This window comes from Musca autumnalis, unplaced genomic scaffold, assembly GCF_047663935.1.
Source record: "Musca autumnalis isolate F117 unplaced genomic scaffold, ASM4766393v1 scaffold_1, whole genome shotgun sequence".
NCBI classification, from domain to species: domain Eukaryota; kingdom Metazoa; phylum Arthropoda; class Insecta; order Diptera; family Muscidae; genus Musca; species Musca autumnalis.
The window spans coordinates 314,857,688-314,877,517 of record NW_027411644.1 but is presented as its reverse complement, the minus strand read 5'-3'; the positions used below and the strand labels follow the sequence as shown (position 1 = coordinate 314,877,517).

The following is a 19,830-nucleotide window of genomic DNA, read 5'->3' as shown; positions in this document are numbered from 1 at the left end:
AAACATCAATTCAGCCCCAGTTTTTAAAAATTAATATTCATATCAATAAATATTGTCAATTTTTTTAATTACTTGCCTAACAAGAGCGAACAACCAACCAACAAATCGCCACTGGAATTTTAAATTCCCATTACATTTTATTCCCCCGTTTGTCGGTAGAAATCTTTTCAAGTAGACTGGTCGCGTAATATTATTAAAGCATAAATTACTGGCGGGTTAATCATGGAATTCCAATTTCATTTTTTTTCCTCTCATAAACAAAAAGTAATTAAAATACTTGTGAAAGTTTTTTCATAAAAAATCCAACTGTACTGCACTGTGAAGCCCTTTAAACGTCAAGCGCCAGAACAAACATTTAATGAATTTCAATGAATTCATTGACTTCATTATTTGTGGTTATTTCTATTCTCCTTTGCAGAATGCCAACAAAAGGGAGAGGGCGTATTTGACCCCACAAACACATAGAGTGGGGTAGAATTCTACTTTTTTTCTATTTAATTAAAAACTAAAACCAATTTAAACAAATAAAAATAAATATGTCATTCTCAATTGTCTAACACAGCAATAGCAGGAGAAGAGAATCATTTTCTATTATTTAATATTTATTGATGATGTGCTGCGAAACGCGATGACTTTGATAATAAATTTATAGTTGTTTGTTCAGTCATTCATTCGATTTGCAATGATTGAAACAATTGTCTCTTTACTCATTCAATTGTTCAATTGCCACCTTTACATCAATAATCTATTGGGTTATTTATTTTTCTTTTTTATTGAATACATTTTGAGTTAGAAAATATAAGTGCCGTGTGACCGGTAGGTATCCCTAGATAAGCATAGATGACTGCTCTGCTAACCAAGACATTTAATTTGTCACCCACCAAACCAGGTTGCAAACAAAGAGGACCGGACCGTCCATCGTGTAATGTTGTCTTACTGGGAATATCACACTATATTCACGGTGTTCTTGAAGCAACTTTAAATGGATGGTGCTTACACCTGGGAAGTTTTTGCGGATTCTGAAACTACAATGTTCATAGATTAGAAAAATTAAAAAACAAAAAAATCGCCGGAGCGCTTTTTAATAAATCGCGATTAAAGTTGACATAATATGAGACCAAAAATAACGATAGGATTTATAACTGACATATTACAGCAACAACAAAAGACGAAAACTTATTGTTGGAATATTATTTCAAAAAAATATGTTTTTGTTTAATACGAAAAATAGAAAAAACATTTTTGGGAGTTATTCTACTATTTCGCTAAATTTCGGTGCAAGGACTGACGGACTTCGCTGAAACTTCTTCAGGAAAAATGCGATGACAAACCCGAAAGTGTATTTGCTTACTTTGATAAACAATAGGATTATGAAATAGAAAGCAATATTGAAATTACAACCAAAGAAAAAAACATAAAAGTTAAAAACGGATAATTCGCGAATTCGTTATAATCAGTTAAGGCGCATGCGCTTTTCAGATACAGCGAGTGCATCTGTATCAATATGTAGCGATTTTTCCACTTTTCATTCAGCGGCCAAAGTGTGCCGTCAGCTGCATCTTACAGTTCAAAAAACCTTTATGTGGGTAAAAATTGCGCGATGTACATAAGATTATAAGGCGCATCCGATTTCAGTGACCGCCTATAAAAAATACGTCATTACAACAAATTTTAAGCAAATTCGTCAAGAACCGCGGATGTGCTACCAAATTCTATTTTATACGAAATACGAATATTACTCCAGAATCTCGGTAATTTATGTCACACGGTTTTGGAAAATAATATAATCGCGTATAAAGGATTCCATTTATGTAAAAATAACCAAAGAAAATCGCGGTTCAATGCGCGGAATCATCAAAATATTATTTTGGAGAATTTCCTACTTTCAAGGTATCTATATCCGCCGTTTTAGTGGATGGATTTGAAAGCGGAAGGGTTCGTTAGATCCGGCGCGTAGAAAAACTAAAATCACGCGGGGTTCAAGGGTACCTGAGTCACAGTTGTAAATTTTGAAGCCAAAAAATAGGTTTTTTAAGAAAATTTACGCACCAAAATTTCGAATTTGGACTCCTATTACTAGGAAGCTGTATGGAGCACACTCTTGAGATATACATCAAACGACGTGGAATCACGAGTTCTACAATCCAATAAGTAGTTTGGGAAATTATCTGTTTGCGCCCTCCAATTATAAGAAAAATTCAAAAAACCCAGATTTCAAAACTTCAAAATGTCAGCATCGATTTTAGGGGGATGCAGTGTATATATCGAAAAGTCATACATTACAACCATGTTGCCCAAGGGGTATTCTTCAATTCTTTTTTTGAGCTCAGGTCTGAATTTTCCGTGGTTTGACCAGAAATCAAGAAAGAACACAAAAAAACTTGTAAACTTCAACACATTTTTACCCATTTTTTAATATTACCACCAACACAGCTTCCACATAAATTATTTGTTATGGTTCATTTTATGCGACCCCGGCTAAAACACTTCAATTAATATAAATATATTCATATTGTATAAAATATATTGACAGTTCGCGACTTATTAAATGGTGAACCTCAACTTCAACGATTGTAAAACATTTTTGAATATTACCATATATATTCTGGATCAGGGTAAAATTCTAAGTCGATCTCTGCATGTCCGTTCGTCTGTGGCAATCACACTAGCATCCACAAAAATGGAGATAGGACGCCGAAATTTTGGGAAGATGTGTCTTTTGTTTGCAGGCAGGTCAAGTTCGATGATGGGCTAATCGGTCCACTTTTTTGGTATAGCCCCGGTACCTCCCGATTTTCTGTATTTTGAGGATTTCAGCTACAATTTTTAACCGAACTAAATGTAATTTGACTTTTTGGCCACGAAACTTCTCCACCAAACATCGTCAACATAGGTCCATGATTTGGTAAAGCCCCCATATAACGGTACCTCCCGATTTTCGGTATTTTGAGAATTTTAGCTACAATTTTTAACCGAACTAAATGTTCTCAGCGGCCACGAAACTTCTCTACCAAAAAATCGGCTATATAGGTCCTTGTTTTGGTATAACCCCATATAACGGTACCTCGCGATTTTGGGTATTTTGCGGATTTTAGCTACAATTTGTGGCCGAACTATTTGACGTTTGAGGTTCTCAGAGACCACAAAATATCTCCACCAAAAAATGTCGTCATAGGTGCATGTTTCGGTATAGCCCCCATATAACGGTACCTCCCGATTTTCGGTATTTTGAGGTTTTTAACAAAATTGTTTGACCAAACTAACTGTAATTTGACGTTTTAGATTCCCAGAGGTAACAAATTATCTTCACCAAAAATGTTCATCATAGGTCCATATTATGGTATAGCCCCCATATAACGGTACCTCCCGATTTTCGGTATTTTGAAGATTTTAGCTACAATTTTTGATCGAAGTATTTGTAGTTCGACATTTGAGGTTCCCAGTGGTCACATAACTGTTCCACCAACAATTATCCACGTAGGTCCAATCTTTGATTTATCTATATGCATATGGATAGAAAATAATTATTACGTTTTAGTTCAGAATATTTTATGGTGGAGAGTATAAAAAGTTCGGCCCGGCCGAACTTAACGCTTTTTTACCTGTTTACTCTGCAGTGTACCCAAATGCATGTGGATTTAGTTCACTTCGTTGAAACTTCATCAATGACTCTAACGGATATAATTCGCATACACCTCATCTGCGTCTTTAGTGTTTCACTTTTCGCCATTGACTTGACAGATGGAGCTCTTATGTTGCGATGGATGGAGGATTGTCCGAATATCACCCCATAGTGCGAGGTTTATACACAACGAAATTTCCCCGTGAGTTTTGTATTTCTGTCGTTTAAACTTAAAGGAGAATTGAGAAAAGTTACGGGGAATTTACGTTCAGAACAACTCCCGATTTTCGGTAGTTTGAGGATTTTAACTAAAAATGTAACACGCTGTAACTTGACATTTGAGGTTTTTAGATGGTCCCAATACTTCTCCACCAAAAATTTTCAAAATGGTTCCGTGTCTTGGTATGGGCTAATATAACGGTACCCTCCGATTTTCGATATTTTGGCAATTTTAGCTAAACTTGTTGTCCAAACTACCTGATATTGGAAATTCCCAGTCGTCATAAAACTTCTTCACTAAAAATTTTCAATATATAACTGTACCCTCCGATTTTCGGTAATTCAAACGTTTTAGCTACATTTTTCGACTGAACTACCTGTTTACACTGGAGATTCTCAGTGGTTAAAACACTTCTCCACACACAAATGTCAATATCGGTCCATGGTTAGTTATGGACCCTAACAGTTTCTCCCGATTTTTGATATTCACACTATGGTGTTTATAAAGAACGAAATTTTCTCGTTAGTTTTGTATTTCTGTCGTTTAAACTTAAAGGAGAATTGAGAAAACTTACGGGGAATTTACGATCAGAACAGCCGTCTATATCTCTGCATGGCCTGCGCCACTGCATTAGAGTGAGTTTCCCCAAGATGTCCACAAAAACGTGGCAGGGATGTTCATGGGGATAATACCCAAGCTGGTTCTGTATCGACAAACACTTGTTGTGCTGATGTACCTGTTAAATTTGGACCTCGTGATGGAGTAAGTTTTAAATATTCCTCCACTACGTAGCGCCAACATTTGCAGACCTGGCTATTTCTTTATATTGACCTCTTATAAAGCAATAGATCGGTCTGTCGTTTAATTGTCAGCAACCCAAGTGTTGCCGGCCAGCGAGTTGAGGACGTTGTTTCTACTTCTGATCTTGTCACAAATTGTAGTGGCTTGCGCGGACGACTTAAACATGCTACCGAATGTTATACACAATATCTTGGGTAGCGAGTAGTCAATATCAGTACACCATCGACCAATATGTTTCGGGAGAGCCTCATTTCGGCCTTACCGGGGAGTGAACTCTGTAACATATTCAGATGGATAGCTCTAAGTTAGCTATCTAGACATTTAACCTAACACATAATTCAACGATAATAGTACGGACACCAAGCTCGGAGAGAGCGGAATTTCATAAAGGAAAAGTTAAACAGTTCCGGAGGTATCACCCCGCTTTGGACAACTCCCTGTTTCACTCTACGAGTATCCAACTTCTTATTTTTTATTTCCACAAACGACTGGCATCCTCGCTATGCTCTTGAATAACTAGGTTGAAGGTATCGAAGTCCTTTGATATATCAATAGCCACCAAGACATTTCTGTCGCACGCTGATGTGATGTGTAATTTTGTTGTGGTACTATGCATTTTCCTGAATCCATCCGGATGTTGGGCAAGCCAGGAAAAACAGATTCTCATCATGGGGAGGAGTAGTGCCTCCGGCGTCCTCAATACTTGAGACAAACGGGAATTAGGCCTGTACAATTCGCCTCTGCTGGCTTCAGTAGCGGGACCATCCACAATATGGGTGGCTAAGAATAAATTGGGGGCACTTGGCAAATACTTAACTTCGAGTTCATCCAGTTGCCTAAACATGACAATTGTCATTCTTAGTGGGCCCAACGCTTTTAAACATCCCTCAAATTGTGGTGGGGTAGCACATTCCTCTTAGTCATATCACTCTCTGGGAGGTCTATAAATTGCCGGTTAAAATAAGAGGCCCACCATTCTTTCCCGGATTCGAGAATGATTCAACGTTGCCAACAATTTACTTAATCCTTCAAGGTGTATACGATGAATCTTATCACGCTTAGTTGCTGGTCCCCTTGCCTATGCTGGGGAATTTGGTATAGTTTCGGGTATTTTTGTTGACCAAACTACCTGATATTGGAAATTCCCAGTGGTCACAAAACTTCTTCACTAAAAATTATCGATATTTATGATACCTCCCGATTATCGGCAATTCAAACGTTTTAGCTACCTGTTTCAGTGGTCTCAGTGGTCACAGTGGTCCACCAAAAATTTTCGATATAGGTACATGTTTTGTTATGGACCCTAAGAGTACCTCCCGATTTTTGACATTTTGAGGCTTTTAGCTACATTTGGACCGAGAACTACCGACCGAGTTTCCCAGTGGTAGCAAAACTTCTTCACTATAAATTGTCAACGTACGTCCATGTTTTGGTATAGCGACCATATGACGGTACCTACCGATTTTCGATATTTTGATGATTTTAGCGAAATTTGCCTAATTAGGGTTCCACACTTTGGACTTCCAGTGGTCAGAAAACTTCCTAATTATTTAATTTTAGTTTATAATATTTAATGATGGTGGGTATAAAATGTTTGACCCGACAGTACTTAACACTTTTTTTTTTAATTTAGCGGGTGATTTATCCGATATAGTGGCTCTCTTTTCTTTTTGACCGTCCCAACAATTGTCTGCGTTATTTTACTTTCAACCATATTCTCTCTCGTTTGTATCAATTAAAGTTAATTGAATTGAATTATAAAGAAGAGAAGAAAGAAACGAAAATAAAGAATCACAAATTGAATAACGACAATGACAACCTTCATGCAGAGAGAGACAGACGCTAACAGGTGATGATTGAATTTGTATTTGTTATTGTTTGTAATTCTCAGAGCAGAATTCAATTTTTTCACTGTCAAAGGTTGTTGCAATGAATAAACAGAGAATAGCGGGTATTATGCATTTTTATAGATTTAAATAATTAGAAATTAAATGAAGTAGATTTAGTTGAAGGGCGGCAAATACAACTACTAAACTGATTTTTAATAGTTTTACACTTCCGCTTACCTGAATAGCTTATATCACAAATTAAATAATAATTTTTGACCCCAGGTATGTTTCTACGGAATCCGTTTCAGACAATTTGGAGTCTATTTACATATAATTGCACTTATTGAAAAACCATTCACTCACACAATGGCAGCTTTCGAAATTGTGCAAAAGAAAAAAAGGTGCCTATCCCTGATCTTCTTTAGCATACTTTTAGGTCATAATAAAATGTTAAAATGTCTTGCCTATCTTAAGGGGGATACCCAATAAAATTCGCATATTTAATGTTGAAATTTTTACATTAAAACCAGCTTTGTCTGCACATTTAATTAAATCCCATTAAATTCAAGTTTATAATTTCCCCATTTTCTTCTTATTTTATGATATCTAATTTCAAATATTAATTTTGTTAACGTTTCCTTTCTTTCGTCTTTTCATTACAGGTAGGTGTGTTGTGCTGTTAAAATAAAACCTTGTTATTTTCTTATGTAAGTATGCAAAAAATCTATACCGAAACCACCAACAAAACCCTCATCTGTACATAAATTTATCCATGAAAAAAAGTTCTATATTTTTAATTTTTCTTCTTCTTCTTAATGAGCATTGCTCACCCACTGTGTAATGTGGTGTTTTGGATGATGGAAAGAAGAGGGGGTGTTGTATTGCTTTCGCCCCAGTCATGAAAAAGTTTTCCGCAATTAGATGATGGTGTGACTCATTTTTTCCATGTTTGTGGTTGATAACAGAAAAAAATTCGCCTTCGTATAAAAAGTAAAAGTGCAATATGACACTTTACACAAGTTTTACTCACTCATACAGGGCAGCTAAGCCACCCTTTTTGCACCCATCGAACAACGTTAGAAGTAGATTTATTTCTAAGAAATGACTCATCATTAAAACTAAACTAGAATAGTTGTAATAATGAAAATAATCATGAAAAAGTAATAAATAAATTTATAACGAAAATTAAAAAAAAATAAATTAATAACGAAAATTAAAAAAAAGTACTTATATGCGGGCTATGATGATAAGATTATCCAACAAAATCGAGTCTAAATTATCGGGGATATGAAAATATATTTTTGGGATAAAGTAGCCCTAGCTAAATATGTTTAAAACCCTGAAGAAAAAAATCGCCATTGACCTAGACTTTGGCGCAAAACGTTTTTGTTGTGGGTATTTAAAAGTTGGTTATAAGAAATGAAAAAAAAGAAAATAATAAAATAAAGAAAATAAAAAATAATAATATTAATAATAAAATAGAGAAAATAATAAAATAAAATATAAATAAATAAAAAATAAAGAAAATAATAAAATAATAAAATAAATAAAATAAGAAAATAATAAAATATAAAATAAAGAAATAATAATAAAATAATAAAATAAATAAAATAATAAAATAAATAAAATAATAAAATAAAGAAAATAATAAAATAAAGAAAATAATAAAATAACAAATAAAGAAAATAATAAAATAAATAAAATAATAAAATAAAGAAAATAATAAAATAAAGAAAATAATAAAATTGAAAATAAAGAAATAATAATAAAATAAATAAAATAATAAAATAAAAATATTGAAAATAATAAAATAAAGAAAATAATAAAATAAAGAAAATAATAAAATAAAAAATAAAGAAAATAAAAAATAAAGAAAATAATAAAATAAAAAATAAAGAAAATAATAAAATAAAAAATAAAGAAAATAATAAAATAAAAAATAAAGAAAATAAAAAATAAATAAATAAATAAAACATAAAGAAAATTAAAAAAATAAAAAAATATAAAATAATAATTATAATTATAATAATAATAATTATAATTATAATTATAATAATAATAATTATAATTATAATAATAATAATTATAATTATAATAATAATAATTATAATTATAATAATAATAATTATAATTATAATAATAATAATTATAATTATAATAATAATAATTATAATAATAAATATAAAATAATAAATATAAAATAATAATTATATAATAATAATAATAATAATAATAATAATAATAATAATAATAATAATAATAATAATAATAATAATAATAATAATAATAATAATAATAATAATAATAATAATAATAATAATAATAATAACAATAATAATAATAATAATAATAATAATAATAATAATAATAATAACAATAATAATAATAATAATAATAATAATAACAATAATAATAATAATAATAATAATAATAATAATAATAATAATAATAATAATAATAATAATAATAATAATAATAATAATAATAATAATAATAATAATAATAATAATAATAATAACAATAATAATAATAATAATAATAATAATAATAATAATAATAATAACAATAATAATAATAATAATAATAATAATAATAATAATAATAATAATAATAATAATAATAATAATAACAATAATAATAACAATAATAATAATAATAATAATAATAATAATAATAATAATAATAATAATAATAATAATAATAATAATAATAATAATAATAATAATAATAATAATAATAATAATAATAATAATAATAATAATAATAATAATAATAATAATAATAATAATAATAATAATAATAATAATAATAATAATAATAATAATAATAATAATAATAATAATAATAATAATAATAATAATAATAATAATAATAATAATAATAATAATTTTTTTTTTTTTTTTTTTTTTTTTTTTTTTTTTTTTTGTCTTTATTAAGCATTATCAGTTACAATGTGTGCTTAATTTACACTACAACTAGTCTCAATTAATTTATGTGACTAACTAGTAGTTCAGTTAAAGGAGATATTAATAAAAAGTTACTTAATTAAACTAGCTTAATTGAACATTAAGATAATCTAATAGGTATAGTTTACTTGGTATTGGTAGAGTGAGATTTTTTAGTTAAATCGGGATAACAAATCGTGTGGCTTGTAGCGGCGTAATCTTCTAGGCTCTTCAGTATACTCCACGAGTTTTTGTGCTTCAATATTTACATGTTGTTGAAGGCGGATATGGTGTTTTTGAGCATTTTTTGATATCTCCTCTTTGATCGTATTTATAGATAAGTCCCGGTGCAGGTCACTATTTCGGATATACCAGGGCGCATTAACTGCATTCCTTAAGACCTTGTTTTGGAAACGTTGAATTATTTCAATTGTTGTATTTTTTGCACATCCCCATAGTTCGATGCCGTACAGCCAAATTGGCTTTAAGATTTGCTTATAAATCATTAACTTGTTGTCAATGGATAATATTGAATTACGTCCGATTAACCAATGTAGGTTTCGGTACTTTATATCCAGTTCCTCACGTTTTTTCTGGATGTGCTCCTTCCAATTTAGCTTTGAGTCTAATGTTATTCCTAGGTATTTTGCGGCAGTTTCAAAAGGTATTGTACATGAGTTTATTTTTAATGGCTTATATGTTGTTCGTTTCTTTGTGAAGTCCACGTGTACCGATTTATTACTATTTAATTTCAGATCCCAATCGACGGTCCATTTATACACATCGTTTAAAGCTTTTTGTAGTTTATTAGTTGATTCCGTAGTATCGCTACCAATAGACATCAACACTGTGTCATCAGCAAAGGTACCGATGAAGCAATTTTCGGTTACTGGCATATCATAGGTGTATACAAGATATAAAATCGGTCCAAGTATACTTCCCTGAGGAACACCAGAAGTTATAGGATAAAGACTAGTACATTCATTTTCGTAGCGCACCCTGAAAAATCTATCTCTGAGGTAGGATTCAATTATGTCGCTGTACGTTTTAGGAAATAGGCGATTTATTTTTTGAATGAGGCCGTTATGCCATACCCCATCGAAGGCTTTTGATATATCTAGGAACACTGCAGAACAAACTTGGTTTCCTTCAAATGCTATTTCAATGTTATTTGTGACTCTGTGGACTTGTTCTATCGTTGAGTGTTTTTTCCGAAAACCAAACTGATGGTCAGGTATGATGTTTTTCGATGATATAAATGATTCGAAACGTTTGCAGAAAAGTTTTTCAAAGAGCTTACCGATGGTTGGTAAGAGGGAGATTGGTCTATATGAGTTCGCTACTGTGGGATCCTTTCCAGTTTTTTGCAGCATGATAATTTCAGCTACTTTCCAACTGCTTGGGATGTATTTTAAGTTCAAAACGGCGTTCATTATTGTGGTTAGCCTCGCAATGCCATGGTACGGTAAATGCTTAAGAACTTCGCCATTGATCAAATCATATCCAGGAGATTTCTTTCTTTCTAAGTCTTTGATACTTTTCCAGACTTCTTTGAATGTAATTTTCTCTATTTCATTTATGTTGTCGTTTTCTGTGATTATTTGGGTAGTAGTGTTGGTTTGATACTGGTGGTTGATATTTATTTGTGGTTTGGAGAATATTGTTTGTAGGTATTCTGCAAACGCATTAGCCTTTTCTAAATTACTTTTAGCCCATTGGCCATTTTCAAGTAGAATAGGAGATTTTTGGGCAAGTGGTTTATTCTTTTGTTTCACAGTTTTCCACAGTGAGTAATTTGTTTTGCTATCATAGGTCAGTGTCGATAGCTGACGTGATAACATTAGGTTGTTATGACTTTTAATTAGTCTGGTGAGTTTTTTTGTGGCATTATTAAGCAATCGTTTGTTTTCTGAGGAACGGAAAAGTTGCCACTGTTTTCTAAGCTTCCTTTTTATCTTTACCTGTTTTGTAATGTAACTCGGATATGTTGGGAAATTGTTTGCGGTAGTTGGTGTGGGCGTACTATGCCATGCAGCTTGTTGTATGATAGTGGTGAAAATAAGTGCCTCCGTCTCTATATCTTCAATAGTTCTTATGGGGCTATGACTGATGGAATTAGTTACCATTTGCTTGAAGTAGTTCCAATCTGTTTTCATATTTACTAATGCAGTACTCGCCTGTGTTAGATTTGCTTGACTACTGTACGTTAGGTAGATGGGTGAATGATCTGAGCTAAGCTCATATCCGTCTTCAATGATGACATTATTTTGGGAAATCTTACGGGTAATAAAAAAGTCAATAAGATCTGGAATTTTTGTTCTGTCTGTAGGCCAATATGTCGGCTTACCCGTAGAAATAGTTTGACAATTAGTACTTTGTATTGCTTTGTAAAGTTCTTTTCCTTTTGTAGTCGTAAGTCTAGAACCCCATATTGTATTTTTTGCATTAAAATCACCTGCCATGATAAATCTGTATTTGTGAGAATTAATGAGTTCTTCATATTTTTCATGTTTTATATTATGACGCGGAGGACTGTAAACCGATGTGAAGGACAAAGGATTTTTATTCACAGTTATCGTTATAGTTGTGGCTTGGAATTCGTCAGTGGCTATTTTATTTTCCACCCAGTGATTGATAGACTTTTTAATGATGATAGCGCTACCTCCCCTAGCATTATTGCTTGGGTGGGTTGTGTGATAGATTTCGTACTTTTTATATTGCAGATAAGAGGTTTTGACGAAGTGTGTTTCGCTAACAAGACAAATATCAATATTTTTTTCTTCAAGCAGTAGCAATAGTTCCTCTTTGTGTCTGGTGAGCCCATTTGCATTCCAATGCATTATTCTTAATGGTCTATCCATTTATGATAGATTATTTAAAAAGTTGTCTTCCAACATGCTTAATCTCGTATCCAAAGAGTTATTGAAGGCTTCTATAGCCTCCAATTTGGATAATATCTTCATAAGTGTGTTTTCGCTAGTTAGATTTTTTGTATTTTCTTTTGGTATGGATGCATTTTTAGCAACTTCTGAGAAACGTTGACGAGAATTTACAGTTTGTAGAGGTGTTTTTGTCGGCATTGGATTAGCAGGCAATTTTGGTAAATCTTTATTTCTCGGACCTACATTTGATAATTCAGTGGGAATTTCCTTTTCTGAGGCTACCTTATTTGATCTTTGCTTTTTGTTTCTTAATTTCTGTAACTCCTTAGCTACAATACAACCTCTATAGCTTGCTGGGTGTTGTTCGCCACAGTTACAGCATTTAGGTAGGAATACTGTGGGCTTTTCACAGTTCTTAGTTTCATGTTTGCCCGCACACCTGGCACATCTAGCCGGTTTAGAGCAGTAGTTTTTGGTATGGTTGTAGCCCTGGCAATTTTTACATTGTGGGATATATTTTGAATGTCTCATTTCCTCGACTGTAACATCAGCACTTAATATATTTTTAATACCGAGTATTTTATTTATATCTTCTGAAGAGTCGAAACTAAGGACAAATAAATCCAATGGTTTCTTGGTAATATAATGTTTTTTGTTAAAAACATTTAATATGTTAAAATTTTGAAGTTTTAAATCTTCGAAAATGTTAGTTGGGTCGTACGAATGGTGTAGCTTCTTAACTACCACTCGAATTGGGCGTGTTTGTTTATTTTCGTAGGAGTGCCACGGAATATTTGCTGCATTAAGAGCTTTTGTTACCTCCCTATAATCATTTTCTTCGAATGTAGATATCTTTTGGGTGTGTTGATCTATTAGATTTGTTTTTAGTCCATTTTTTACTATTGGTTTTACAATACTATATATGGCTCCAAAATCATCCACCGATTTTACTATTATTGGTGGTGGCCGTAGGGCCCTTTTTGCCTGATTTGGAACAATTTCATTTGAATTGACTGTTGGTTGTTCTTTTGATTTGCTATTTGTGGGAATAGGCGGAGTTGAAGAAGTTGATTCTTCTGCATTTTCAGCGTTACTGATTTTAATTTTTTTCTTGTTCTTCCTTTTCTTGTTTATGATCCATTCCGTTTCTTTTGCTAATTCCTCTTCGTCTGTAGCATATTCTGTGCGATTCACTTCGCCTATTTTTAGATTTATATTTTTATTGCTACATTCTGAAGAATCGAATGTCTTATCAGTTTCAATTACAGGTGGTTTCGAAAAAAGTTCATGACATTTTTTCTTAAGTACTTCATTTTCTACATGTAGTTGAGTACATACATTTTCCAGGGATTTAATTCTCTCTAGGAGTTGTAGATTTTGTTTTTCCAATTCCTTTAACTTGGTAACTCTGAAAAGGCCAATGCTTTTCCTTGGTGTGGAGGCAAACGAAGCATCCTCCATATCCATTTCAATATTTGAAGTCAACGGATATATTTTTTTTTTAATGTTGTTATGGCAATGCTGTTAGTGAGCATATGTTTGTTCCAACTGTTGAAGTTGGTTGCAGTTTGTTTCCCCCTATTAGGAGCGAAACGAACAGCTGTTTTTTGTTTTGTGCTGAATTTCTTTTTCTGTCTCTGTCAGATGTGAATATCGTAAAATTATTTTTTATGTTGATTAAATTATATTTCTTTGTTTTATTAAAAAACAATAAGCACATATTGCACACCTTTACCACCGTAAGATGAAACCGCGGCGCGCAATACGAATATTAGAAATAAAAGTGATTTTATGTTCGCGAAAAGCTGTTTTTATCGAGTGACTACTGGAGCTATTAGTAACACGTCTGTATGTAAGTTTGTATACTTTGTTGTGATGATAATAATAATAATAATAATAATAATAATAATAATAATAATAATAATAATAATAATAATAATAATAATAATAATAATAATAATAATAATAATAATAATAATAATAATAATAATAATAATAATAATAATAATAATAATAATAATAATAATAATAATAATAATAATAATAATAATAATAATAATAATAATAATAATAATAATAATAATAATAATAATAATAATAATAATAATAATAATAATAATAATAATAATAATAATAATAATAATAATAATAATAATAATAATAATAATAATAATAATAATAATAATAATAATAATAATAATAATAATAATAATAATAATAATAATAATAATAATAATAATAATAATAATAATAATAATAATAATAATAATAATAATAATAATAATAATAATAATAATAATAATAATAATAATAATAATAATAATAATAATAATAATAATAATAATAATAATAATAATAATAATAATAATAATAATAATAATAATAATAATAATAATAATAATAATAATAATAATAATAATAATAATAATAATAATAATAATAATAATAATAATAATAATAATAATAATAATAATAATAATAATAATAATAATAATAATAATAATAATAATAATAATAATAATAATAATAATAATAATAATAATAATAATAATAATAATAATAATAATAATAATAATAATAATAATAATAATAATAATAATAATAATAATAATAATAATAATAATAATAATAATAATAATAATAATAATAATAATAATAATAATAATAATAATAATAATAATAATAATAATAATAATAATAATAATAATAATAATAATAATAATAATAATAATAATAATAATAATAATAATAATAATAATAATAATAATAATAATAATAATAATAATAATAATAATAATAATAATAATAATAATAATAATAATAATAATAATAATAATAATAATAATAATAATAATAATAATAATAATAATAATAATAATAATAATAATAATAATAATAATAATAATAATAATAATAATAATAATAATAATAATAATAATAATAATAATAATAATAATAATAATAATAATAATAATAATAATAATAATAATAATAATAATAATAATAATAATAATAATAATAATAATAATAATAATAATAATAATAATAATAATAATAATAATAATAATAATAATAATAATAATAATAATAATAATAATAATAATAATAATAATAATAATAATAATAATAATAATAATAATAATAATAATAATAATAATAATAATAATAATAATAATAATAATAATAATAATAATAATAATAATAATAATAATAATAATAATAATAATAATAATAATAATAATAATAATAATAATAATAATAATAATAATAATAATAATAATAATAATAATAATAATAATAATAATAATAATAATAATAATAATAATAATAATAATAATAATAATAATAATAATAATAATAATAATAATAATAATAATAATAATAATAATAATAATAATAATAATAATAATAATAATAATAATAATAATAATAATAATAATAATAATAATAATAATAATAATAATAATAATAATAATAATAATAATAATAATAATAATAATAATAATAATAATAATAATAATAATAATAATAATAATAATAATAATAATAATAATAATAATAATAATAATAATAATAATAATAATAATAATAATAATAATAATAATAATAATAATAATAATAATAATAATAATAATAATAATAATAATAATAATAATAATAATAATAATAATAATAATAATAATAATAATAATAATAATAATAATAATAATAATAATAATAATAATAATAATAATAATAATAATAATAATAATAATAATAATAATAATAATAATAATAATAATAATAATAATAATAATAATAATAATAATAATAATAATAATAATAATAATAATAATAATAATAATAATAATAATAATAATAATAATAATAATAATAATAATAATAATAATAATAATAATAATAATAATAATAATAATAATAATAATAATAATAATAATAATAATAATAATAATAATAATAATAATAATAATAATAATAATAATAATAATAATAATAATAATAATAATAATAATAATAATAATAATAATAATAATAATAATAATAATAATAATAATAATAATAATAATAATAATAATAATAATAATAATAATAATAATAATAATAATAATAATAATAATAATAATAATAATAATAATAATAATAATAATAATAATAATAATAATAATAATAATAATAATAATAATAATAATAATAATAATAATAATAATAATAATAATAATAATAATAATAATAATAATAATAATAATAATAATAATAATAATAATAATAATAATAATAATAATAATAATAATAATAATAATAATAATAATAATAATAATAATAATAATAATAATAATAATAATAATAATAATAATAATAATAATAATAATAATAATAATAATAATAATAATAATAATAATAATAATAATAATAATAATAATAATAATAATAATAATAATAATAATAATAATAATAATAATAATAATAATAATAATAATAATAATAATAATAATAATAATAATAATAATAATAATAATAATAATAATAATAATAATAATAATAATAATAATAATAATAATAATAATAATAATAATAATAATAATAATAATAATAATAATAATAATAATAATAATAATAATAATAATAATAATAATAATAATAATAATAATAATAATAATAATAATAATAATAATAATAATAATAATAATAATAATAACAATAATAATAATAAAAATCAAATGTTGTTCGTTGGTAATGGTTTCAGTTGAGAACGGCTGGACCGATTTAGATAATTGTTTTTCTGTAAAATGTGCGCCATAACCCGACTTGGGTTTTTATGCAAAGAAATTTTGACCAGCTCCACTTTTACGCCCACTTTTTTCAAATTTCAATTTTTATAATTTCTACAAAAACTACTGAGCCGATTTGCCATAAATTGCCAGGGAATGTACAGGGATGACCCCCGGTTAAAATAAGGCTACAAATTTTGTAGAATTTCCGAATGATATCTAATATATAAAAGACAATGTGTGCATGTTTGTATGTTCCGTATGGGCTCAAAAACGGCTGAACCGATTTTCTTGAAAATTTCAAGAATGTACAGGAAACGCCCGTGGACAAAAATTTAAAAATTGATGTCGACAAATTTGATTGCGATTGAAATAAATATTCTCTAAACACATTAAATTTTTTTATCCAGTATTATTTTTGCCAATTTACAGCGGTAATATGCCAAGTTAAGTCGAAGAAGTTGAGATTTGTATGTGGTGCCTTAAAAACGAAAAAAGATCAGCAAAGCATTCGTAGCTTATGAGTGAAATTATAAAAAAAATAAGAAGTAAATGTACAATTTCCAAAATGAATATTTGATGACATTGACAATATTCTTACGAAAAAAAACAAATTCAAAATTCGTTTTCTATGTTCCTTAAAAATAAATTCTTTGTAAATGACTTTTTGTGCTATTTTTAATATCATTGCTATAAATTTATGTTGAGTTTTGCTAATGTTGGTCCCGTAAGGGCAAGTCCATATTTTTTTTTAAGTACAGGGGAAAGTATCTGATTTACGTTAAAAAGAAATTCAGCTGCCACCCTGTAAGTTATTCCCCTTATACCAAGCCTCTAAAATCGCCAAAATTCCGAAAATCGGGAGGTACGTTTATATGGGAGCTATACCGAAACTAGGTCCACGTTTCGAAAATTTTTTGCAAGGAGGTATGGTGTTCCCTCAGAACTCAAAATGCAAAATTACAGCCAAATCGGTTGGAAACTCTGGCTAAAATCGCCAAAATACCGAATATCGGGAGGTACGTTTATGTGGGAGCTATACCTAAACTTGGACCTATATTGAACACTTCTTGCAAGGTGGTATGTTGTTCCCTCAGAATACAAAATGCAACATTACAGCGAAATCGTCAAAATATAAAAAAATCGGGCGGTACCTTTATATGGGGGATACACCCAAATGTGGACCTACATCCATTAAAATTTTTTCTCTCTTTTGGACTCGTTATAAAACTATGTTTAAAATTTCGAGGCTTTAGCTCGATTAGAACTATTTTTGGCACTCCTTTCCATACAAGTGGGACCACTGTGCATTGTGTTGAAGACCTTACTAAAATTTTGTAGCTTGCTAGAAATTGGGTATGCGCAGGATCGAAGACTCTGCTGACTAGTACCAGTTTCCGAAACTGCGTGTGTCCGTCCGTCGATTAAAATTTATAATAAAACTCCAGTTCCCAATTATGGACCGGTACTCACAAAATGTTGTATGGAGGTCACGTTCCGACCAGAATAGACACATATTTGTAATCACGGTAAAACATTTAGGGAGTAAAAATGGTCAAAACCATAATTTTTATTCCATTTTGTAGCTGTAGGTTAAAATAAATATTTGTAGTTCTGTCCATTTTTACCTTATAATCACGTCGTCACGACATTTTGGGTGTTGATGGGGGTCCCAGAGATGAAGAAGCCTATTGATTTTGGTGATGTCAGAATGGGCAAAAAAATCTGAGGGGAAATAGTCAACATTGTTTTTTCAAAATAGTCTGGCTTAATCCCATTGTTGTTGTTTTAATATTTTAAAACAACTATTTTATTAGTGGAAAGATTTGGCATTGTTCGCCAAGGGGTAAGGCATATAATAGTCAACGTTTTATTTTTCTACGAATATTTCCGCCTCTATTGGTGACATTCCAAAAGCAAATCCTAACGATGAAATTAGAAAATCCCAAATCTTACAATGATGAAAAGTAGGTTGGCGTAGGTGGTAAAACGAAGGAAATATCGCAATAGTATCTAATTCATCCCATTATTCAATTGTATACCCTCAACCTTTTGGCTAACGAGGCTATATACTCTTTGATACGACCAAAAATGGTCCTCATAGAAATAATGGTTTTAGACTCTAAGTATGTTTCGACGACATCCGTTTCATATCGTTTTTTAGCCATGTTCGTCCGTATGTCTGTCTGTTGCGTAATATTTTGTCCAAATTTAGTTTAAGTTCGAAGATGTGCCCTATCAGTCCAATTTTACGGGTACCTCCCCCACAAAAGTTAGTTTTTGTTTTTGCTATGATTATACGGACGATAACTCCCTAAGGGAGTAACCGAATTATTTCAAATTAATGATGTGAAAATATTACTCCCATACATAGATCAGGTTGGAATATGGACAATATCGGTCCACTCCTTGGGGTAACTCCCACACAAAATTGGGGAAAAGCATATTTTATACAGCTCTTCTCGAATCGTTTTGAATGTTTGAAACATGTTGGTCTGGCGGCTCGGGCCCTATTACGACGGTGCAATTTTTTTCGGGGGCAAGTCCATACATCCTGAGATAATGACCCATAAGCTCCAGAAAGCCCTGCCAAAAACAACTAAACTGACTAGTGGGTAAAATAATCTTCGAATCGTGAAACCGTTTTGGTACAAACTTTGTACATCGTATAATTTCTTACAGACTTGTATTACGTCCGAATATGGACTACAACGGACCACTCCCTCGGGTGTCTCTCACACACACATGTTGCAAAGAGTGAT

At 28.0% G+C, this 19,830-nt stretch overlaps 1 protein-coding gene across 25 annotated transcripts in view; it reads left to right on the top strand.

Annotated features, from left to right (window-relative positions):
* The window catches only part of LOC141389958 (ubiquitin carboxyl-terminal hydrolase 46-like), a 426,104-nt gene that overhangs the window by 306,469 nt on the left and 99,805 nt on the right, over positions 1-19,830 (top strand). For 4 of the 25 annotated variants that reach the window (XM_073962273.1, XM_073962277.1, XM_073962265.1 and 1 more), the window contains one exon: positions 7,135-7,179. The exons of the other annotated variants lie outside the window; for them this stretch is intronic. The gene's annotated coding sequence lies outside the window, so the exon portion shown is untranslated. The remainder of the gene's footprint in view (positions 1-7,134; positions 7,180-19,830) is intronic. 25 annotated transcript variants of the gene reach the window in all.